Genomic DNA, 25,161 nt, shown 5'->3' with positions numbered 1-25,161 from the left:
GCTTGTTATTTATCCTGTTTTGGTGTGTCACATTTTTGTATTGTTCGGTAACTGACAAGAAGCATGTAGGAGTGGTGCATATGTTTGCGTGTATGTAGAGAGGCAGAAAACATCTTGCTCATGAATAATGGTTAGAAGATGTAACGTTCATCTATTTTGCAAACTCAGGAGTTTTCAAAATGTGGTCCAGAATCTCCCAAATAGGGGTACAGTGATTGTTATGGGGTGGGGGGGTATTATTAGGGCTGTAAAAATTGTATACAAAAAAAAAATATGAAAACCTTTGTGAAAAACACAATTGAAATACTTAATTGAATTAAATTGAATTGAAAATGTTTCTCCCAAGTTTTAAAATGTAATATTAATGAGTAGAAAAACAATATGCTATCAACTTTAAATATTAAATTAAACAATTTCCAGGTAATATGTCAATCACCTATTTTTGATTTAGTACATTGACAATGTAGAGGCTAATTTTTTCAAGCTGCAGTCCGTAAGTTTTGCCTCTTTGTCGTCATCTCTGTTTAAAACCTGCAATTGCAGTTATTTGCGGAGTTATAATCTCTACGTGGGTTGTGCAACTGGTAGCTACCAGAACCACTCAAATTATAACACATTATTACAAGCTTACCATTGTGAATCGGTAAGGAGATAGTTTTGAACCTTGGCTGGTTATATACTTGCTCAAAAATTTATTTTGGATAATTTATAACCAAAAAAAGTTACAGACTGCAGCTTTAACTTTTAAAACATGTTGTATTTATAATATCGAAAAAGTAATATTGTAAAGTTGTGATGTAATGGAAGTAGCGACAGTATTGTCGTATTGTGACCGTACATCCAAGTGAAATAGATTATATAATTATTATTTTTTTAAATGTACAGTAGAGTGGGGACTTGGTTCTGACCATCGATTGTTGATTGAATGGAGGAAGATCTGGAAGAAAGGAAAGGGATGGGGTTGTTAGCGGACTAAATGATTGGTTAGACTGGAGAATACCCAATAATTTCCTATGTCTCCAGAGACTGGAAGATCATGTTCAATTTTGATTAAAAATGACATGGTCAGTTAAAAAAAAAGCTTTATATTCTAATAACACTTTTGGCAGAGGTTGCATTATTCAGCCTGAGGGTGGCGCTGGCAGTGTTGACAGGCGCTGACAATGTTGATTGACAGGCTTTAAGTGCACACGGCAAACGCATAGAATGCTGTCTTAGAATTGCCTTTATGCAGTTTTGCCTCTGAATGTTGTTTTAGAATATTACAAAGAAGGAATTCCAGTGAAGTCACTCAATTAGAGTGTTCTGCAGTTCCATTTTTCACCACAGATGTACATTGTAAAATTGTGGGACGCTGTAGAGCTGGGCAGGGCTCAGGCTCCCTCTGCCTTGCTTAGTGTCATGATACATGCCTGCCGAAGTCATACATAAAATTTTATTGTATCCTGCTCACTTTACGACTTAAAATAGTTTATAGTTTACAGTTTATTATATATTCAGCTTATATAGAGGTCTATGTTTTAGAGTAATATTTTGGTGGGACACTGCCCCACCTGCCCAGATGAGCCGCAGCTGCTAGTGACTATCCTAAGCTGTGATGTCCATCCGGAAGTATTGAACTCATCTCAACGGGGTCATTAGATACCTCTACACACACTCGCATCCCTATCTCAGCCCTGTAAACACATACACACACACACACATCAAGTATCTCTTATCGTCAGTAGTGAAGGAGTGTGATATAGAGCCTGCAGGTGCGCATATATATATATATATATACACAGGGTCCACAATGAATGCCAATGATTGGTGAAGATTCCTTACCAGACAAATTTTATTAAGAGTACTCTTTCTGTTCAATGATGACAAATTCAGTTTTTCTCTCATGTTAAACTCTTAAAAATAAAGGTTATTTATTGGCATTCATGGTTCCATAAAGAACCTTAACATCTATGGAAACTTTACATTGCACAAAAGGTTTTTTAATAGTGGAAAAAGGTTCTTCAAATTATTAAAAAGTTCTTCAAACTAAGAAAAAAAAAGTTATTCTAAGAACTGTACAATGAAAGTTCTTTGGGGATTCCAAAATGTTTTTTTTCCCCAAAAAAATAAATAAATAAATAAATAAAACGCTTCCCTGCCTTTGACGGAAATATCCGGCTTTTCGTGTTTTCACTATGGTAATGGGGCCTACGACGTCTTCTGAAAGAGTACAGAATCTCTGGATCAATACACAGGCGAACCAGAAGCAGAAACGAGCGATAGCATATGTAAGCAGATGCTTATGTAAAATAATGCGATCATCAAACATAAAACAGCATTTAAATCAAAACTACCTAATCTTACTGAATGAATTGTCAACCCAAGACGAGCTATAGGACTGTGCAAGCATTAGAGGTGTTTTGGACTAGATCTATCCATCTGTGTTTGGATCATCGTTCTGAATCCGATCTGGATGTAGTCTTTGATAAAAACACAATTTTCTTAGCTTTTTGCTCAGAATGTTGCTTTTTTAATGAAACTTGCCCACAAAAAGAATGCGTGAAACTTTTTATAAAAGCAGAGGTCTCTGTTCTTTCTTTTGATGTCCATGTTCATATATTCATACAAAATATTCTGAGGACCATGAAAATTTTGTGAAAATGATAAAAAATGCTACCGGTAGCTGCCAACTTTGGTAGTGGGGAAAGAGTTAAGAGTGCAGCCCGCCTCTTCAGCCCCCTTGATGTGTTTCATATCAAGACATACCTGAAAGACATTTTCTGTCTGCTAGTGCTGTGAATTATACAAGGCAGAGTTTCAGACTGGTTCATAAGAACCACCTCATAAATGCAACTTCTTTCAGGGATTGGGAAACACAGTTTGCACTGTATGTTTCTGATTGATCAAATCATCACACCAGAAATGTACTACAAAATTCACTAGAGTTCAAATTTTGGGGTCAGTTATTTTTTTTATTAATACTTTTATTCAGAAATTATTCATTTAATTGATTATGAGTGACACTACTAAAGACATTTACAATGTTAATAGAGATTTCTGTTTCAAATAAAAGTTTATTTGGGGGGGAGTAAGATGGTTTCCAAAAATCTTAAGTAAGATTTTCAACATTGACGGTAATAAGAAATGTTTCTTGAGAACCAAATCACCATATTGACCCTTTTTACATTTCTGGGTTTCTCAGAAGCAGAATTCATCATATATTTTTTGCATTCCCATTTGCTCAAATAGCAAAGGGAAAACTCCATTATAGCATTTTCATGACTTTCAAAAATAGGAACAAATAGAGAGAGATTGATAGCGGCAGTCAGAAGAGAGAAAGATGTCAAATGAATCGTCACTCCCACAGCCGCTGTATTAGAGTTTTTTGTAATATGATGCATAATACAAAGTATAGTGTTATAAATGTTGATACATTTTTTTAAAATTGAAAATATAAAAAGCTTTGCAGGGTTTACATTAAAAAGGTCCATTAGAATGATTTCCGAAGGATCATGTGACTGGAGTAATGACTGCTGAAAATTCAGCTTTCCATGACAGGAATAAATTATATTTTAAAATATATTCAAATAGAAACCAGTCATTTTTAAATTGTAATAATATTTCACAATATTACTGTTTTGACTATTTTCGATCAAATAAATGTAGCCTTGATGAGCATAACAGACTTAATAGGTAGAACACAGTTGGGATATTGGGACACAGTTGACACATATGTTAGAACACAGTTGGGATATTGTGCAGCTGAAACATTTTCATTTCTGGCTTAATAAGATGAGAAAAGCAACATGAGGCAGCAGTGTCACACATCTAGATGAAAATGATACCCCTGACATCTCCCTTTCTCACTTTCTTTTGTCTTTCTTCGAACAGCTCCCATTAGATAGGACAAAAAAAGAGAAGAGCTGATGACACAGGAGAAATCAGCGGAGTTGAAATCTCTTCTTTCTCTGCCAACTTTCACAATCGTTTTTTCTCTGACTGCGCGAGAATTCATTAAAATTTCACTCAGCCTGCGGCCTCTCTCTCTTCCTCTCAATCTATCTTCCTCCCTTTGCCTTTTCACTCTCTGAATGAATGGAGCTTTGAATAATGTAACCAGTTTTAACAAGATCATAAAACCCCCCATCCAACATTCATAAGCCAGTTAGCTGAGGTTGGGGATCTTGGGGACAGCACACACACGTTAAGCACACCTCGTTTTTTCTCACATACTCGCACGTACATGCACTCGGGCACGTGCACGCTGAAAAGCACGCTCAAATGTCTCTCTTCCAGACGCAACCGCACACACATACTTGAATTCCACAGAGGATGAAAGAGTGACGCAGGAGCTGGAGAGATGAGAGAGGGATGCCTTGAGGAGGAGGATGAGAGACAGAGAGTGAAATCAAAGAAGCAGTGATGTAAGAGAAGCCCCCATAGGTCCTATCCTCCTGTCCGTCTGTTGAGTAAAAACAGAACCAGCTCTCTGGCGCTAACACAATTTAGAGGACTATGAATGTCATTTACACTGTGTTTATTTCTAAAACACTTTGATTATACTTTTTATATTGATCATATATTTATCATAGTCCAGAAGGATAAAACATGTCATAGGGTTTGTATTGAAAATAACTGTGTTTGGCAACACTGTGTAGTATGCAAGTTTGTGAATCATGTGTCCCACACTATAGTGCTTTAAAAATACACATGAAATATCTGAGTACCTAAGGAACATTATTTTCAAAGTATGCATCAGTGCAATCAGGGGCGTTCTCTCCGAGGAGGCAAGGGAGGCAGTGTCTCCGCAAATAAAATTGGATGAGAAAATAATTGATATTACAAAAATAAAACAACGCAAATATTACAAAATGTGACATTAAAATGTACATGAATCTTGTCTGGCTATCACCAGACCAAGCTCAATTTAAGATTGAACATTGGTCTGGGGAGTCTGCTCTGTATTTTCTACTGCACAAGAGGCGTCATAAACCAGCAGAAATTAAATGACTCTGTACGTAATTGGATAGTCCTAGTCCAATCAGACCACAAGAGGCGTGATCAACGGGCAATGACCCATCGCTTCTCTATCCGTCATCATGTTAAACTCGACAATAGCGCACCAGGTGGATAAGCCAGTCTGTGATTGGTTTCCGCAAAAGTGTAACAGAAGTAGTAGAAAAGAATGTACAGGTTTCCAGATTGAGCTGCAGGGCGAAATCAAATCGCCGGCAGATCAGGCTGGATTTACCCAGTCTAGTATGAATCGCTTGTTTCTCTAAAATAACACTGTCCAACAGTGGGTAATGTAACAGCGGGACGGCGCATCTCTCTTGCCTCCCCTGAGCCCATTAACTTTTAACAGACCCCCTAAAGCGTGCGATGGGAGCCTTTGGGAGCGAATGCTATTGAGAGAGACCTGCGCGAAACACCGGTCTCTGAGCTTTTATTATGCTTATGCTGCAGTCGGCCACTTCTACTCTTTCCGTTGCGTATGTGGGGTAACGCAGCACTGTTTTACATGGTTAAAACAATTATACTAAATACATTTGAGTGTGTTGAAAGTTATAATGTTACTCTAGATCGACAGGATGACTAAATGACAATTTAGTTCAAAATACATTATATGATGGAGAAAGCTCTCACTGATTATGCTATGTTAGCCACTTGACAGAATATTGTTGTCTCTGAGGCATGGTAAAAACGTTACTCACGGTGAATCAAGAAAACAAAGTGGTTCAAACAATAAGACTAACCATGTTGCACGTTTTCTGTTGATAAATGTATATCTGTGAAGGCTAAGGCCACACATTATACATATTTACTTTGAATTGTTATTGTTGTTGTTTTTCTTTATTTTTCATATATTTATTTATTTTTGGTTGGAGATTTTGATATTTTGTTGGCTTTATGGGATTATTATTTTCTGTTTTATCAATTTCTATGTATTTTGTTTTTGTTAAAAATCCTTTCACCTAAACGGTTGTTCTAGAGGTGTGGGCATTAGACCACAAAAAGGTACTGCGCCAATGATTCTTTACTAGAGTGCACGCTAGAATGAATGAATTCCACTAGACAAAGTTATGAGTGTAATATTTTTATTAATTTAATTGTTTATGATTGTTTCTTACCCGTGGCTCCGCCGGAAATCCATGACTGCAGCATGGAACGAAAGCCGGATTAAACGGACGCGGTATTTCCTGGAAACCTTTAATTATGTAGGGTTTTTGCTTAACATATGTTTGGATCATTTGTTGGGGGTTATTTGTTAATTTTAATGTGTTTACTTTTTGCATAGCATTTTGTGTATATTTCTTTTTGTCATTGCTTTATGGTAAATGTGGTTTTCATATGTTTATGGAGTTTATTTGTGTGAATATTCTTGTCAAAATGTGAACGTTAAAATGAGATGTTTGTGAGGCCCCTTTGGGTAATGAAATGGTTTGATCTGATTATTTAAAAGGAATTTGTTTCCGATGGCCAGTTAGTTCTGGTGAGGGATCCCTGAGAATGAACATCTGAGACCCAGAACTCAGCTTGCTGTTCCCTTGCATTTATTTATTCATTTAATTTTGTGTGACTAGTACGTTATTATTGTTTCTCCTTTAATAAATCAACATTTTGCTTACTTTATGAATGGCTCCTGAAAATTTTATGGAAGAACCTGACAATATTCAAACAGTTGCTTGCATCTGTGATGTTTCCATGACTTCTACGGAAATCAAGGGTAGCGTGGATATGACGTCATTGACAAGTGACGCAATGACTTGGGCTGCATTTCCCAATAACGTTGTCTCTTAGCGCGCTATGAAGACTCTAAAGGTATAACTTAACTAAAGGTTTACCATTTCTAAGGATTATTATTCCTTAGGAGGTTGCTTAAGGTATACCTTCTTAAGTGCGACGTTAGCAGGTGCTGTCCGTGGTGGCACTCAGTTTCAGTCAGTCTCATGTCAATCTTGAGTACCTATAGAGTAGCATTGCATCCTGCATATCTCCGAAAAGTCTTTATTTTTATTATAATTATAAAAGAAAGATGCGCTGTTCCGAGTCTTTCCGAAAAAAGCCGTGCGGCTGGGGGCGTATCGTGTGGGCGGGGCTAAAGAATGTCGAGCGCGCGCCGCTGTTACTGTGTTGAGTGCGTCTGAAAGCTGCGTCATCCCTAAAAGCGGAAAAAAACTTTATTCGACATAAAAAATGGCTTTTAATCAGATACAGCCATACATCTATGATCCGGAATCAGACCCAGAGGCTGAAGTTGAACAGGAGCAGCAGCAAAAACGACTAGAGCAGGACATCTCTATGTGGTATAAGTTACACTAACTATATAATATGCTTAGCGGCTTGTGTTATTTACACATTTATACTTTAATTATATCGTGTGTGTGTGTGTGTGTGTGTGTGTGTGTGTGTGTGTGTGTGTGTGTGTGTGTGTATGTGTGTGTATGTGTGTTTACGCGTGGTTTGTGTAGACATGATTTGTAGTAAGCGGACTGGTTTTGCGCGTCAGGCTAGTGTTTACATAGAAAGACATGGAATAGTAGCGCATTTGAATGAAGAAGCGCGCATATTTAGTTCAACATATTTCCCCATTCTTTGTGTATTGTTGTTTGGAGTGCTTTTACAATACACAAACATACACATATAGTGGCCAGCTAAACAAATGTACACACTATACATCGCATGCTCCATTGATCAATACGTGATCATGTTTGGGCTACTTGATGGGCATAGGCAAAAACAGACATTTGAAGCAGTCTTACTCACTGCCTGCGGTTCCAACGTTGGGACCTTTATCGTTGGGACCGCTCCATCCTTCAGTATTAGGCGATTTGAAAATCCGGAAAAGCAAATTCCATCCACTTTTGCCTTAACGCGGGGTTATTTGGCTACGAGCCAGCGCTTTGATGGGCGTTGCCTATTGCTTTCACGCGCTCTCTCTCTCTCGCGCGCGCTCTTCCGGTAGAATTGTCCGTACGGCCCATACAAGGAAATTCCGCCCTGTTGACGTCAAGCGGACCCATGATCGAAAAAAACTTTCCGAAACTTATGACTAACAGGAAGTACTAATTTTGGCAAAGAAATACTCCCCTCAAACGTCCACCTTAGCTTTTGAAACTGTGTCCATGTTTAGCATGGGAATCCAAGTCTTTAACAGTGCAAAAAGATCAGTATGCATGAAACAGCATTTCACCCCCCCCTTTAATTAACAGCAACTATAGCGGAGAAAAAAAGAAAGAAAGCGAAGAGCGGCTAGCAGCTGCATTTCGGTGCTGAGGGGGTTGTCTTGAAAAAGTCGGACCAACAAGATCTAAAAGCTGCTGAATGTGCTGCCGTGGCAGACAAAATTTATTTTGAATTGCATTTCTGACATGGTATTCAGGGTAGAGCCCTGCGCGGGACTGTTTTCTTCATCCCGCTCCCGCCCGCACCCGCCGATTTTCTGACCATTACCGCCCGCTCCCGCAACGTATGTGTTACACTCCCGCCCGCTCCCGCAATATGTATGTCCACTCCCGCCCGCACCCGCAAAACTCTGAGAATTTATTCCCGCACAATAATAGAGATGCATTGATTTTGTGTCTTCTCCCGTCCCGCAGGAAAAAAAACACGTATTTGCATTGATATTATTAAAGAGATTCATGGGGTTGTTTGTTTCGTTTCCCTGGCCTGCATGTAAAAAAAAAAAGACAAATACATTCAAATATAATTTTGTTTTTATCAAAAACTTTGCACATAAAAATAGACTGCTTTGCAAAACAGAAAACAGAAAAACAGATTGAGAAACAAAAAAAAGATCCCAATTCGTCGGTCAGTTCCGACGTACGTTGAACGTGACCGACTGAAAGGAAACCTGAGAAAACATGCTTCAACAGAACGTAATGTGAACACAAAATAGCAAACGGACATTTAGAAACAATCCATTTCCACTCACTAAACTTCTATGTATTGTTTGTCAAAAACACCAAACAGTCAACTTGACCTGCAGGGAGTGCTGAGCGTTTTTGGTGAGGTATGATCAAGTATCTATGTATTTGCCAGCTGCGCAATATGTGGATACATATAACGTTATACCGCATGATTTTGCCTACCAAAACAATTGAGAAACTTCTCCAAATGTCAGACTTTCCTTGCTTAGCTTTTGTGCTGTAAATACCTCGTTTGAGGTTCTTTTCTACATCATCTATTGACATCTTCTCCATCATGTCGTTAGGCAACCTCCCTATCCCGCCGATTCCCGCTGTGTTTTTTTTAGCCGCCCATTCCCGCCCGCAGCAAAATTCAAACCGCCCGCTCCCGCAAGATTTGCGTTGGGTCCCGCGGGACCCGGCGGGACTCAATTCCAATGCAGCCCTCTAATTCAGGGGACTAAAGTTTTCACGGATGAAATCGTGCACATAGAAATGGCTCCGCGGACGGCGCCGTCTTTGATTTAGCACAACTATTTGCTGTATCGCTGCCATAGTTTGACCAAACTCCCCTCCACAATCATTCCATTTAAATACACTCCATAATGGTTTGCCAGCTGATGTACCTTTGGATAATATAATTAAAAAGCTATCAACCATCAGTGTAGTGGCAATTGTATTATTTGCATGAAAACACTTCAATTAGCTGCATTATATTCGTATAGACTGAGATGTAAAGAAATAGTGGGGGTCATTATCGGTCAATAGTGATAAGGTATAGCTAAGAGTGGTCCAGACCAACCCTAAGAAAGTATGACTTACAGAAGGTATTGTTAACTAAGATTGTTTCGGGAAACACGTATTAACGTTAAGATACACCTTAAGGTATAACTTAAGAATTACATAGTGTTAAGAAGGTTTCGGGAAATCCAGCCACGGTCTGTAACACTGGTTAAAATAGCTGATTTATCTGGATTTAAACATTGTTGGAAATGTTTGGGATAATGTTAATACTGAGGTCAACATTATTATAGTGGTTTTTGGAGATTTTAATTAAATCTTACATATTGTGCCTTTAAAGGCAGCATACATTTCCGTGTCTGTGACCAGTGTTTGCCGAGCTTGATGGCTGATGAAAATAAGATGACTTAAAAAAGAACAGCTGAATATCAGATCACGAATAAAATATATTGTTTAAATTGTTACTGCCTTTAGTTATTATTTTGGAATAAATGTAAAAATGCAAAACTTGATGAGATTTATACTTGGTTGTAATAAATAGAACATTAATTTACCTTTATTACCATACAAAATAGAACTGTATTTAGTCTTTATGAAATGTTTATTTAACCAGGAAAATGTGACAACATTAAGTGTAACAGGGACATACATTTTCATTTGATATAAAAAATGTTTTTTTAAAACCTGAGAAATGTGTCTCCTCATTTTAAAACCCACTGCACTGCACGCCACTGAGTGCATTATTTCCCATAACCCCTTGCACTATAGAAGAGAAAAGTTCCATTTGAAATTGCATACCTTCAAAGAATGGAATTGCAGAAATGCAGTATTTGATGCAAAAATGTTGATTGTTTATGAAGTATGTTTCGTAAGTATGCATGTGTGTTGTATCAGATTCCGAATATCAGTAGAATACTCATCTGAGTACTGTGGTTGGACATACTATTTAATTGAGCATTGTTTTTTGCATAATATTGTATATAGTATGATAGTACTATTAAGGTATTTGTTATTTTTGTTAAGGTATTTTGTTTTGTGCTTTTGTCTTTTTATTAGTTTTTTTCACATGTTAATGTTTAGTTTCAATTGCTATCTTTAAATAGGAATCCATAAATTAATTAACAATGAATTAAGGTAATACATTTTGCTATGCTATTTATAGCTAGCTATTTTTTTTATCTCTAGCGCAGGACATACTTGTACAGATACTCATACAAATGAAGGATAATTTGAATATAATTTCAATAGTGTAACGTGTGCCTGGTTCAGCAATACATGCTTAATATGTATGTGTACAGACTTTGGGCGTGTGTTTCTGTGTGAATGTGTCTCCTTTAAGTCTGTGAAAACGAAATGTGACCTTCATAAGAAGATGAAATACACTGTGAGCAACAGACTTACATTGATTTCTGCAGCAATTACTGCCATTCCCAGCTCAGCTAGTGCATAAATATTGATGTTCTGTGTTGAGACATTCAACATTCAGTGGGTGTATATCAGCATGTGTGCGTGTGTTTGCATATATTGCTGATTCTTTTACTTTCTCTTTCCCTTTCTCTCTATATATTTGCTTTTCACATTTTCCATAAGCATTTAGCTCATATTCACATTGTCTATTTTTTAGCCGTTCTCTCTACGCACGCATACACACGCACGTGAATGCAGAACGTCACACATCCTTCCAGCAGACGTGTCAGACATCAGAGTGAGAATGCACTCCAAATCTGTAACATCTAATTTTACGCTATCAGAAGGAGGGACATGTTCAATCTCACAGCCCTTAATTAGATCTCTGGCACTGGAGGTGTGTGTGTATGTGTGTGTTCTGTAGAAGCAGCAAGAGGCATTACAATCAGTGTGTGTCAGATCCGTGCATGCATGTTCCTGAGAAAAAGCAAAAAGCAGAGCATCATGTGTTTTCATGTTATTTGGCTCATTTGTGGCTTGTTTACGACACCTTATTTATATGTAGTTCAAATGTTAATAGGTCTCACATATTTTAATGGGTGTTTTAACAAACACAGACTCTCCATGTTTTCCCTCCCTATTTAATGCTCATGCAGAGGAGTGCATGAGCAACATTTTCAGAGGAGGATTAGGCCACTCTCGCTTTTGATATTTCCGGAATCTCAGCAGGTCGAAGCCAGTGGGAGAGAGTTTTGACACTTTTACGTGTGATAGAAAAAGCAGGAGGAGGTATAAAAGTGAACTAAACAGCATATATAGATGAGAGACTGCACATTTCAAAGCTGCTACAGTACATTGGATATTGTATTTAAAGCCTCCCGGAGTAATACTTGGACTACAATTTAGTGCACCAACACTTTAGAGGGTTCAGACTGAAATAACAACATTTTATGTCGAAATGGTCAGCATATCGGGTGTTTAAATCATCCTAGTTTTAGCCTCAGATGGTCCATAGGTTGTTAGAGAGCGAAGATGGTGAGAATGGGATGAAATCGCTTATTCAAATTGGCCAATGTAGCATTTACAAGGTACAGCTTGTGCTACAATGAGTTCTTTTGAGGAATTTTGGAGGCTCATATAAAGAGAATCCTATTTGCTATTCATATTCAAGACTTTTGTTTGAGACATTAGATTTAATCACCCCTAACAATCAAATGAAAAAATAAACCGTGGTAGGTCAATATTCATGGGTATTTCATGGGACATGAAATTAGAGATGCACTGATTGCTATTTCCCTGGCCGATTCCAATATCCGTTTTTTTTTTTGTAAGTGTGACTTGCCCATACCGATTTTTGCCGATTCGGATTTTCTTTTTGAGTTTTATTTTCATAAAAAACACAAGTAAAAAGTCAGTAATAAAGTAAGAACAAATAAACACATTTCACAACAGTAGCACAAATAAATGCAATAGAATAAACTAAAGAGAGCTATGGAATAAGTTTTTCAGGTGGGTCTAACAGTAGGTCAGTATTCAGGTAAGAAATACTACAGAGATTAAAGTAATCAAATGTAAAATAACACTGGATAGTCTTCATTGTAAAAATTAAATACAGATTAATGCTTACAATTAAAGTTTTAAAACGTATTCAGTCAAGTGCAGAGAGTGATTTTCTTTGTCTTTTGTTCTTTGATTAACATGACAGACAACAGCACGTTTTTCAGGCTGCTGACACTTTAAGAGTTTATGCACTGATCCAATATACTGTTACACAACATGCGTTATCTTTCTCAACTGTTTAAAGGGTTAGTTCACCCCAAAATTAACATTTTATCATTAATTATTCACCCTCATGTCGTTCCAAACTCGTAAGATCTTTGTTCATCTTCGGAACACAAATGAAAATATATTTAATGAATTCCGAGAGTGATCCCACATAGAGAGCAACACAACGACCACTTTCAAGGCCCAGAAAGGTAGTAAAGACATCGTTAAAATAGTCCATGTGACTCCAGTGGTTCAACCATAATGTTATGAAGCGACGAGAATATTTTTGTGGGAAAAAAACAAACAAAAATAACGACTTTATTCAACAATTTCTTCTCATCTGTGTCACTCTCCTACGCGATTCACGCAAGCACCACAACGCATGCATGCACGCATGACAACGTGAATAGCTTGTCGCTTGTGCGCTCCACTTATATAGATCAGTGGTGTGCGCTTTTGGTGTGAGCGTAAAGCCTGCAAGAATTATTAAAATTATGCGCAATACAAGCACAATTTAACCTGAGTAAATGAGACTAGTGAGTGAAAGAACGTGGGTGTGTCACTTCGCTGTCAAAGAGAAGAGAGCGAGAACGTGCAGCTTTTTTTTTGCCTGAGCCGCCGGCAACTAAACAGGTCACTGGTCCGGGCCGATCACGCGGAAAATCGACCGATTGTGGTCCCTTGTCGGTCGATCGGTTCATCTCTACGTGAAATACTTTTGGGAAGTGATGTGACATGCTTCATTCATTTATTTTCTATTTATTCATTTATATTTTTCATTAAAATAATTCATTTCCAACATCTAAAACACAAAAAATGGTGCTCATGGACATCACAGGCCCTGTTTACACCTGATATTTAGATGTGTTTTGGTCGATCAGATCACAAGTTGACGAGGGAGACATTCACATTTACACCTGTGTTTTAAGCCGTCTCTTTTGTCCACTTTTGACCAATTCTGTCCTGATTTCTTCAAGGGGAAGGTCTATGGGCAGGTAAGTGAATGGGCTTTTTCACATCTTTCGATCTAATGGACAAAATAAGCTCACACAATTTATGAATGCGACCAGAGATGATGGAAAAACAATGGAGAACATCAGCTTTTGTTTCTGTTCTGACAGCCGCAAGACCATACTGAACTTGTTGAGTGCGTGTTAGAAATCATGAATGGTGAGAGAACATTGTGCTTGGTGCGTTTTTCGTCTTAAAACTGAACTTGGGTCTTCAGCCAACACAATTCAAATCCTGTCTGGCTAGCATGCTTCCCATAATGTTTATGTATTAGGTCAGTAGGCGTTCTTTTGTGGCTGTTTAAAAGCATTCGACCACATGAGCGTTTACACTAAGAAAGCAATCTGGTCTGTTTTTCGACTACCATCTGGAAGTTGTTAAAAGTGGACAAGCTCAAAACGTTTTAGACCCCATTTACTCCTGGATTAGCGTAGTCCACTTGTGATCCGATCGACCAAAACACATCTAAATACCAGGTGTAAACACAGCCTCAAACTTTATGTAAAATAATATATCCACATGTCAGTCAAATAGCCTCTTCCTGTCTAAGTGGGTGCTTTTGGCCAGAAGAAGCTGTAATGTAGACCACACTTGTTGTGTAGGCTACACAACACTAAAAGCATCTTAAAGCAGTGGTTCCCAACCTTTTTTACTTGAAGGCCCCCCTCCTCTCCAAATCAATACTGCAAGGACCACCGAACCTAGTGTATGACTCCTGCACACCACTTTAATCGTCTTTACCTTCATTACAATCGTCATCCAAACAAAACTGAGCCAAGAGCGCACATGCACAGTTTGCAAATCAATAATAACAGACACACGCGTGCTTAATGTATGTCACTGCAATCGTCTTTACCTCCATTACAACCGTCATTCATCAAAACTTTTTAGCGACACAGATTTGCTTCATCCAACTGAAATGTGTAGTTTGCGTATCCTGTGTTAATGAAGCGGTTGGGTGTTTTGAGCCGCCGTTCAGTCAGTATTAACACCTTGGGCTGCTCCGAATCCAAAACAATCACAGAATACGTACGAGAGAGGTGGTTCTTTGTTGTAATTTATATTTTTAATTTATATAATTTATCTTTTATTATTTAACGTATCAATAATACAATTTATGAATTATATTAATAAATTAAAATAAATTTTAAGTTATCTCGCGGCCCACCCGGAGGATCACTGAGGCCCCTAGTGGGCCGCGGTGTACAGGTTGGGAACCACTGCCTTAAAGGAACATGCCACTATTTTTGAAAATAGGCTCATTTTCCAGCTCCCCTAGAATTAAACAGTTGAGTTTTACCGTTTTCGAATCCATTCAGCCGATCTCCGGTTCTGGTGGTAGCACTTTTAGCATAGCTTAGCATAGATAATTGAATCTGATTAGACCGTTAGCATCTTGCTCAAAAAAATGACAAAGGAGTTTTGATATTTTTCCTATTTAAAACTTGACTCTTCTGTAGTTACATTGTGTTTTAAGACAGGGACTATACTCTCATTCCTGCATAATAATCAAAGGACTTTGCTGCCGTGCCATGGGTTAAGCAGGCGCAATAATATTACGCAGTGCCTGAAAATAGGCTAACTTCCGTTAACATAACCAACATGACAACCTAATCTTCAGTGTATTCCGGTTGAAATAGATATGGTTCAGGATCTGCACCAAAGTTAAATATCTTCTTCTTAAATATATATCGTCTCTCAGAACCATGTCTCCATGGTTACAAGGCATACTCCCTGTGCAAGCAGGTTGTCACATTGGTTATGTTGACGGAAGCTAGCCTATTTTCAGGCGCTGCATAATATCATTGTGCCACTGCACCAATGGTACGGCAGCACGTTTTTTGATTATTACGCAGGAATGAGAGTATAGTCTCTAGCCATATCGGCCTAGAAAATCGCTACTTTTCATTTTCCGTCGGTCTTAATACACAATGTAACTACAGAAGAGTCAAGTTTTAAATAGGAAAAATATTGAAACTCTTTGGTCATTTTTTTGAGCGAGATGCTAACGGTCTAATCCGATTCAATGATCTATGCTAAGCTAACCGCACTTTTACGATTCGAAAACGGTAACTCAACTGTTTAACTCTAGGGGAGTTGGAAAATGAGCCTATTTTCCCCTATTTTCCCCTATGTTCCTTTAAGTTTGCAAACAGTGCAGAGCATGCTTTCTGTGGTTCTCAAGGCCATCAGCAAAACAAGAAGGCTTGATTAGGCAGCGAGTGTGTAGTTGAGCTCCACTCTACTGTGTGCTTGATTCAGCACCACAGCCAGCTCCTCTAACAAGAGCGAGAGCTGCAGCGAGTGGACTACATTCCCTCAAACTGTGTCTGTCCTGCGCCAAAGAGGCAGTTTGTCAACACTTCATTAAAGTCTCATCAAAGAGCTGACTAGTCATGATGAATAAATTATTTGAATAAATTATTAACTGTTATGTTTTTGCTCAGTGCCTTGTGGTGGAGAGATGCTACAACAAAACCTCACTGAGTTTGCACAGCGCTTGTGTTTCTAATCATCCTGCTGCAGATGCAGTCTTTATTTTCTTCTAACAGCTGACACCTTTGTGGGGTTTTCGTGCTTCTCTTTTTGTCTGCACTTTTGAAGAACATTAATAAAGTAACTCTTGATGTAGTCTGTTCAGTCATATTATAGAAAGATTTGTCTCCATTACTGATTCAGTGTCCTAACCAGGCACAACATGAGAGGATTCCAGTGATGTAGTTTTTCTCTCCATGCTGCCTTACATGATAAAATAGCTGATTAAAACCATGAGAGAGATGTTTGAATGATTATATAATATCTGATGTATATGCAATATTGTAGGGCTTCTAAATGTCGTCTTAACCATCAACATGTCAGTTATTGTCAAATTATCATCAGATGTTTAGGCAATTGTTGTCTTTTAAATTATATAACATCAATTTAATTATTCAAATGAAATAGGATAAAACTGATAGCTTAGCATACCATTAACCATTCGGCCTTATAGTATAACATACTGTTAACCAGTCAAACTGATAGCTTAACATACCGTTACCCGCTTAGCCTGATAGCTTAGCATACTCTAAAACACTTAGCTTGATACATTTTTTTACCAATCAGCCTGATAGCATGGCATACTGTTAAACGTTTAGCCTGATAACATACCTTTAACCATTTAGCCTGATATCTTAGCATACATTAATTGCTTGGCTTTTATGCTTAGCATACCATTAACATTCAGTTTGATAGCTTAATGGTTAGTTCACCCAAAAATGAAAAATATGTCATTAATTACTCACCCTCATGTCATTCCCAACCTGTAAGACCTTCTTTATCTTCGGAACACAAATATATTTTAATGATTTAAGATAGTTTTCATGAAATCCGAGAGCTCTTTGTCCCCTCCATAGACAGCAATTTAATTAACACTTTCAAGGTCCAGAAACATTGTTTAGGAAGTGTTAAACTAGTCCAAATGACTCCAGTGGTTCAACCTTATTTTTATGAAGCGGCGAGAATACTTTTTGTACGCAAAAAACAAACAAAAATAACCACTTTATTCAACAATTTCTTCACGTCTGTGTCAGTCTCCTACACTGTTGATGTAGAAAATACAGTACAGCGCTTCCTAGTTACGTCAGAGCTACGCCATTATTCCGGCTTACCATTGGCCAATGCTGTTCACGTGAGCACCACGTGGCATGCATGTGATGCTGACGCAGGAGCTGACCAGCATAAACTGCGTAGGAGACTGACGCAGACGTGAATAAATTGTTGAATAAAGTCGTTATTTTTGTTAGTTTTTGCGCACAAAAAGTATTCATGTCGCTTCATAACATTAAGGTTGAACTTCTGGAGTCACATGGACTATTTTAACAATGTCTTTACTACCTTTCTGGGCCTTGAAAGTGTTAATTAAATTGCTGTCTATGGAGGGGTCAGAGAGCTCTCGGATTTCATCAAAAATATCTTCATTTGTGTTCCGAAGATGAACGAAGGTCTTACGGGTTTGGAACGACATGAGGGTGAGGGATTAATGACAGAATTTTCATTTTTGGTTGAACGAACCCTTTAAAAGCACACCAGGGAAGATAACTATAACGATAACAGATATAGTTCTAAAAAGCATTCTAAATATAAAAGAATAGCAGAGCCCACACCACAACTATAATGATAACGGCAAAGAAAAACTATATTGTTTGTATCATTTTCAGAATTTACATGATAAAAACATTGACAGCCAATCAGAATCCACCCTGCTTTAGAGAGCTTGAGAATTTAAAGCGGCAGACAACAAAACCACAGAACGTGCTAATAATAAACAGAACGATATTGTCCATTGGTGTGGACTCTAATATAGTCATCGTTACTTATCTTTATTGTTATCATCCTTGGTGTGAATGAGCCTTTACATACTTTTAACCAGTCAGCCTGATAGTTTTACATATCACTAACTGCTTATTTTGATGGCTTAGCATACTTTAACCAATTAGCCTTTTGCATAGCATATTGTTAACTGATTAGCCTGATGACTTCTCATACTCTGCAAACATTTTTCCAAGGCTATACAAGTTGTTACACACAATAATAACTCTCTTTCTGTGTGTGTATTTGCATTAAGATGAACTGTTTGTGGGCATATCTCTCAGTGTGTCTGTGCTAAAGGTTAATGTGAACTTGGGTCGGTTAAACCTCCACTGTAACTCAATCAACAGGTATGGGATCAGTACACACTGTTGCGGTATTGAGTTACGGTGACAGCGTTCAAGCCTAATGGCGTTCATCCAGACTTCTGGAACCTTCATGAGTGTGTCTAGAGAGAACAGTTAGTCTAGTCTTGTGGCGCGAGTGCTGCGTGTGATGATTGTAGTTGGTGGGGGAAGAACACGATGAGAGAAATTAGCCTCCAGTACTGCTCGGTGTGTGCATGGGAGAAGGTAAGCCGAGGGAGAAGAGAGAGTGATTGTTCTGCACGTAGTTAATGCTGTCACTTGTGGGAAAGACTGCATGATCATGTAATATACTGTACAAGTCTGTTCTGTGCTTAGATTACATCTAGATTTCATAGGAGACCTTTTATGCATTTGGAGAGCTTATCCTGTTTATTAATGCATGAGAATGTATGTATAACTTGGAATGTTTGAATGTTGTATATTAACAGTGGGATCAATAGGTCTGGGACCAGTAGTGAAAATGCTTCCATTTTGCATTCATTTCACATTTAATATCAACAATTTTTTATCACTCCCACGTTTTCAATGTGGTCTCTTTGACCATGAAAACAACACACAAAAAAAGATGGAAATAAATAATTTGATTCAGAAATGCTGCATTTAATTGATCAAAAATGACAGTAAAGACATTTCAAATAGCTGCTGTTTTTTAAACTTTCGACCATTAAAGAATCCTGAAAATGATATATCATAGTTTCCACAAACATTTAAAGCAGCAAAAATGTTTTCAACGTTAATAATAATAATAAGAAAATGTTTCTTGAGCATCAAATCAGCATCTTAGAATTATTTCTGAAGGATTATGTGATACTGAAGACTGGAGTAAAGATGCTGAAAATTCAGCTTTGCCATCATAGAAAGGTTATTTCTAAATTGTAATAATAGTTCACTAATATTTCTATTTTTACTGTATTTTGGTTAAGTAAACGAGGCCTTGGTGAGCATAAGTTCTGTCAAAAACATTAAATCTATATACTTCTATCATGTCTGTACAGAATGTCCTCAATTGTGTGTGACTGTGTAAATGCAAAGGTTTGTATGTGTCCTCATCAAGTAAGTGTTACATAAAGACTTTGCTCCCTGCAGTGTGTAAGACAGTATCTCACATTACTGGTGAACTCATATTGGGTAATACAGCAAGCACCTCAGTGGTGTAATAAGATCAGCTCAAGGCTACGGAAAGTCTGATCTCTGATCATCTCTGATGTTCACACCCTCTGCTGGGTCTATTTCTCTTTCTCCTCTCCTTTCCCCCTTAGCTTATCTCTTTTCCTCTGATAATCACTCTTCTCATTTCACTGCAAGGCTAAAATTCAGCTGAAATCTCTGGACATCAGAGGATGGACGAGATTCCCGTATCTCACCCTTACCTTTCTTGAGAGCTCACACCATCAGTTTGTGCCCTGTGGTTTATCAGTTGGAAAACAGTATTGCTGTACTGATTTACATAATTTCATGTTTGTTTGTGTGCCACATGGAGAGACGGTATGCAAATGAATCTAAAATAAATCTAATTAAAGACAGAAAGGAAACATTTAATACAGCAGTTATATTTTCCGCAACATTCTTTGGAACATTCTTTGGAATTGTACTGCTGCGTTACCAAGGTAACATTCCAATTCAGAATAAATTGGCAGTGATTTTTGTGTAGGGTGTGCCAGACACACATACACACACACCCAGAGCATACTAGCCTGCATCCTTCAGAGTACTCACTTCAAGTGCTCTGCCCTTTAGAGTGAGTAGGTTGTTGATGCTCACTTCTGAATGGATCTCGCAGTTTGTTTACTCTTGAAATTACATTGAAGGATCAGCCATGTATAATACTCTGTGTGTGTGTGTATTCCTGGGTCAAAAATGGTCTTCAGTGGTGGAGGATGAACACAGTCTTCCACACACACAGTAAAAAGAACCCTACCCACTGTGAGCCTAGTACTGACAATAAATCCAAAGTAAATGCAAATGAACACTTTGTTATATTAACATCCTATTTATTTGTGAAATAGAAAAAAAATCACTGTCAGGACTAAAACAAACCTAAAACAAAGTGCTTAGAACCATTTAAAAATCTGTAAATGTTAAAAGGTTAGTAAAATGAACAACAAAGTAACACAATACATAGAAAAAGTGGAAAGTCTATTATTTTGCATTTACACTCCAAGACTTAATGCACAAGTCATTTGACATACAGTACAGTAACAGATTGTTTTGTTTCGTCCATTGCTATGGTCACTCAACCGGATTCAATCACGCATTTAAATACGGTTTACAGTCCAGAAACTTTGCCTTGTGTAGTTATCAGCATAAAAATATATATAGTATATGAAGAAAGCGAGCAAAGATGCGAAAACTCCTGTTATAATCAATGAAGCTGTCTACGCTGTGCAATACATCTATTATTGACATTGTGTTTATACTATGTTGGTTGTAATGAAAGGATTCGCGAGCGTGCAGAACTCGCGCTAAACTAAAACTCAGCTGTTTTGAGCGATGTTGAGTGGGTTCTGATTGACATCGCAAAAACATGTTGTAAATAGAAACCTTTGACACTCTTCAAAGGGCACTTACACAGGGGAATTTTTAAGCAGCCGGCTATCACATTACCAGTATAGTCACATTAAATAATCAAATACATTTTTGTTAGGACAAAGATTTATTTTGGTGGCCAAAAAGGTCAACAACCGAAAGGGATTGGCGACTCTTATTCATTTGCATATTAATTTGCTTTATTCACAGAATTTTCTATTGTGTGGTATTTTATGTGTTCATTGTTGTAGTAAAATGGATATTTAGTTAAATGGTGCAGTTTATCTCCGTTTTCGTGATGTAGAAAGACTTTTATTTTTGAACATTGATTAAAAGGAACCAGAATGAAAGGACAATTTGGTCATCAATCAATAATGTAAGTTGAAGTTGCAATGTAACGGAAGTAGGGATTTTTCTTCTATATTGTGAGGTACATTCGACTGAAATTAATTATCGAAAAAGAAAAAAAGTACAGTGTGGATGGTTCTATCCATCGGTTGTTGGATGGATTTTTAAAGGTTGGCATTGCACTCAAAAATGAATGTGATGAATTCTTAGAGTTGACTTGAAATGATTAGAGAAGTCCAGCATACGTCAATAAAGAAGTTTGTATTGTTCACAATAAGATTAATAATATTGTCATGTTCATTCTTGTTTAGTTTCATTATTTTGTTCTGTTTAGTTTTTTTGTCACTGTCTTAAGGCGATTTTACTCACGATTTGGGCGTCTGAGACAAATTTTGCCAATCCTAAAATATTCCTCTGAGCCTAGGCTAAAATCTGAAGTCTTTGATTGTTAGTTTGACATGTCGATTAATGACCGCTGAGATCAAATTTTACCTCAGACGAAATTCTGGCAGTGTCAGAAGATTTGGCACACAATCCTGCAGTGTGATTTCTCCTACGACGACCGTCAAATTATCTTCGTTTTTCAAGACAAACTATGACCAAAATGAGCGCTAGAGATTTCTTTGTAGCCACCATTTCAATCCCGCGTGTAATGCAGCTCACTGTCACCGAACGCGTCATTGATTTATGATATAAAACTCTGGACGAGTTTTCTTGTGTGCGTCAGTTTTTAGCGCGCCTTGACTATCGTACAGTCTGACATTAGTGACCACTGAGATCTTACAGTGTGGGCTTACAGCGGGGATCATGTTCGTACAGTCTGACAAAGAACAAACGTAAAGGACTATTATAAATCGCACAGTGTGCACCCAGCTTTACCTGAGTTCTCCTTCATTCATTTGTTGCCATGGTTTCAGATTAGTTCACACCTGTACCCTGTTCTGTTGATTATCATTTGTTGTGTATTTCATCTCTCAGTTTTCCTCTGTTCATTGTCTTGTGCATCTTTATTCATTCTGTGTCACGCATCTCGTCTTTGTTGGATTCGCTACACAGCCACTCGTGACTTCATATCAGAAATGATTATAGTCTTAAATGAATTTTGATCACGGTGCAAGTGCATTTTTGATGTTAATGCTGTTGCTAAGGGTTTGTTTCAGTGGCAGCTCACATACATCACACATAGAAAATCCTGAAATCACCAAGAAAATGTTTTAACTATACTAAATAATGTCTTAATTAAAATATGAAAATGCATGAAGATGTTTGTGAGGGTTAGGTTTAGAAATGGAGGATAGAAAATATAATTATTTCAGTATAAACACAATAGAAGTCAACTGAAAGTCCGTAGTTTAGTGTTCTTCTGCTGCATCGGCTGTAGGAGCTGGAGATTTGGGCAAACTTAAGGAATATAGATGATCTTCTGCACCAGTGATGACTCACTCACGCACAAACACACACACACACACACGCACACACCCTGCAGATATAAAGAAGGAGAGACCGGGTGGAAGAGAGACAGAGAGGAAGAAATTACAGTGATGGAGTGAGAAATACAGTGCATGCTTGGTCACACACTCACACACAACACACTTGTTAATGCATGCATACACACGTACAGTTACATTATGATAACTGGAGTCAATTTAGCCTTAGGATATCTCACATGAGAAAATTCTGGCTGACATTTATATGTGTGTTTAAGCATGTGACCTCCTATATTTATCTATATGTGTAAGCATGTGTGCATGAGACTTGCTTTGACATTTAATCATGTGGCTCTAAATCCACCACCCTGCGTTCCATTGTAGCATTTTAATGCATGTGCATGAGTGTGTACATGTGTAAGGGTCTCTCTATTTGCATGCATGCTTGGCGCAAAAAACCATACAGTTAGTCAGGTGCATTTTGCGCGTTTCATAATTTTTCAACTTCAACTCTTTCACATTTGATCATTTCTCGTATGTAACTGAGCCACGTCCAAACACTGTAAACTCGACAGGCGTCTGCTCTCCAGGGCCTGGCAGACTGACTGAATGTGAGCATGGAGAGAATGATTGATGTGTGATTTCAAACAAGATCAAGCGTTAGAGAAGGACGAAGTTTGGTTTGGACACAGTAGGGTGCCTGGAGTCTGCAGCGTTTGGTGTTGCTCTGTGAGTTGTAAACTGTAATTGCTTTTGATAATGTATTACTATTAATTCGCATAATCTTATTTGAGGTTAGGCAGGTAGCTTTAGTCTCCACACTATTGTCATCTCAATTTTTTTCAATTTTTTTTTATTAATGGTCAAAGTCATAAAGAATTTAGTCAGTTTCGATTCCAATGCCTTGACAATCCATTTAACTATTCTTTTAGTACTTCTCAGGAATAAATACTGTATATAGTAAAAAATAATATAAATAAATAAAAATAGCCAAACTGTAATAAATACATTTAAAACAATTGTTGCAAAAGTTGAAAGCTGAGCTCGCTGTGTGGGTTTGGTTCACTGGTTGTGCTGTATAGTTTTGATTCATTAAAAATGGGCTGTATGTATGTAGAGCTGCACGATTATTCGTTAAAAGATTGCTATCGATTCAAATATTAAAATGATCACAGAAGTATTGAGATAAAAGTTTATAGTTCGGATAAACACTGATGTCTACGGTAGCGATCAAAATAGAGAAAATCACCTTTTGAAAATAACTTGCCACTTCAAATAAGGATTGTATCAGCGACAAGTGACTGTTAAAAATGTATTTTTCATTGAATCATTCAGTCAAGAGATTCATTCAAAAAAGCTGATTTATCAAGCAATGAAACAATGAGAAAAATAAAATAAAAAACGCATGACATATTGACAAACACGAAAGCACAGAGGATAGAGCAAAACCAAACACCAGTCAGTCTAAACGAGAATTTTTAAAGAGAGATGTCGGAGGAGCTTGAGTTGTTGCCCAGCCCTATTTGTTTGAACCGCGAGAGGCGTCATTGCTTACACTACTCCTACATCACGTCAGGGGTTACTCTTCGACTTGTCGACTTGCATAGACCGTCTGCCGGAAGCTACTTATTTAAAGTTTATAAAGTTTTAAATATGGATATTTTTCTTACACAAGCACATTGCTTATTATGCAGGATGGATGCACTTTTTTGGACTTCAAAATCAGAACCGCCTTTCACTCCTATTATAAAGCTTGGAAGAGCAATGATATATATTTTAATATAACGCCAATTGTATTAATCTAAAAGAAGAAAGTCATATACACCTAGGATGGCTTGAGGGTGAGTAAATTATTTTTGGGTGAACTATCCATTTAAGAGTATCATAGATATAAGAGTTTTTCATTAGGGTCTTCCATTTGCATCAGTGGAAGATATCACATGAGCGTACCATTAATAGAACGACAAACAGTTCCAGCATTTCTTTTTTTTATTTGTCAAATTTGATTTCTCCTAAGGAATTTTATGAAACAATAATGATAATTCGATAAACCAACTAAGAACTCCATTAAGTTATGAAAGAGCATCCTCTGAGCAATAATGTTCCTGTGGGCTCTCACCCATCAGTCCCTCCCAACTTACAGTATACCGCCTCATTTCTTCCTCTCTAAGATTCTTCTATTCTTAGCCCGGTGAGTCAAAACAAGCGTGTTCCTTTGGCTGGACGTGATCGCTCAAATAACTCCCTCTTTCCCAGAAGGCTAGAATGGTCTCTCCGACTGACCGACGTGCACTGGCCACTACAGCAGAATTGCATTGTGGGAACAGA

At 37.7% G+C, this 25,161-nt stretch overlaps 1 protein-coding gene across 1 annotated transcript in view; it reads left to right on the top strand.

Annotated features, from left to right (window-relative positions):
* The window catches only part of LOC307132372 (uncharacterized protein), a 117,619-nt gene that overhangs the window by 52,818 nt on the left and 39,640 nt on the right, over nt 1-25,161 (top strand). The gene's annotated exons all lie outside the window — the stretch shown is intronic.

The sequence above is a fragment of the Gobio gobio genome (genome assembly GCF_949357685.1).
Source record: "Gobio gobio genome assembly, chromosome: 10".
Classification (NCBI taxonomy): Eukaryota; Metazoa; Chordata; class Actinopteri; order Cypriniformes; family Gobionidae; genus Gobio; species Gobio gobio.
Note: the sequence above shows the minus strand (reverse complement) of the source record. Positions and strands in the feature narration are given on the sequence as shown.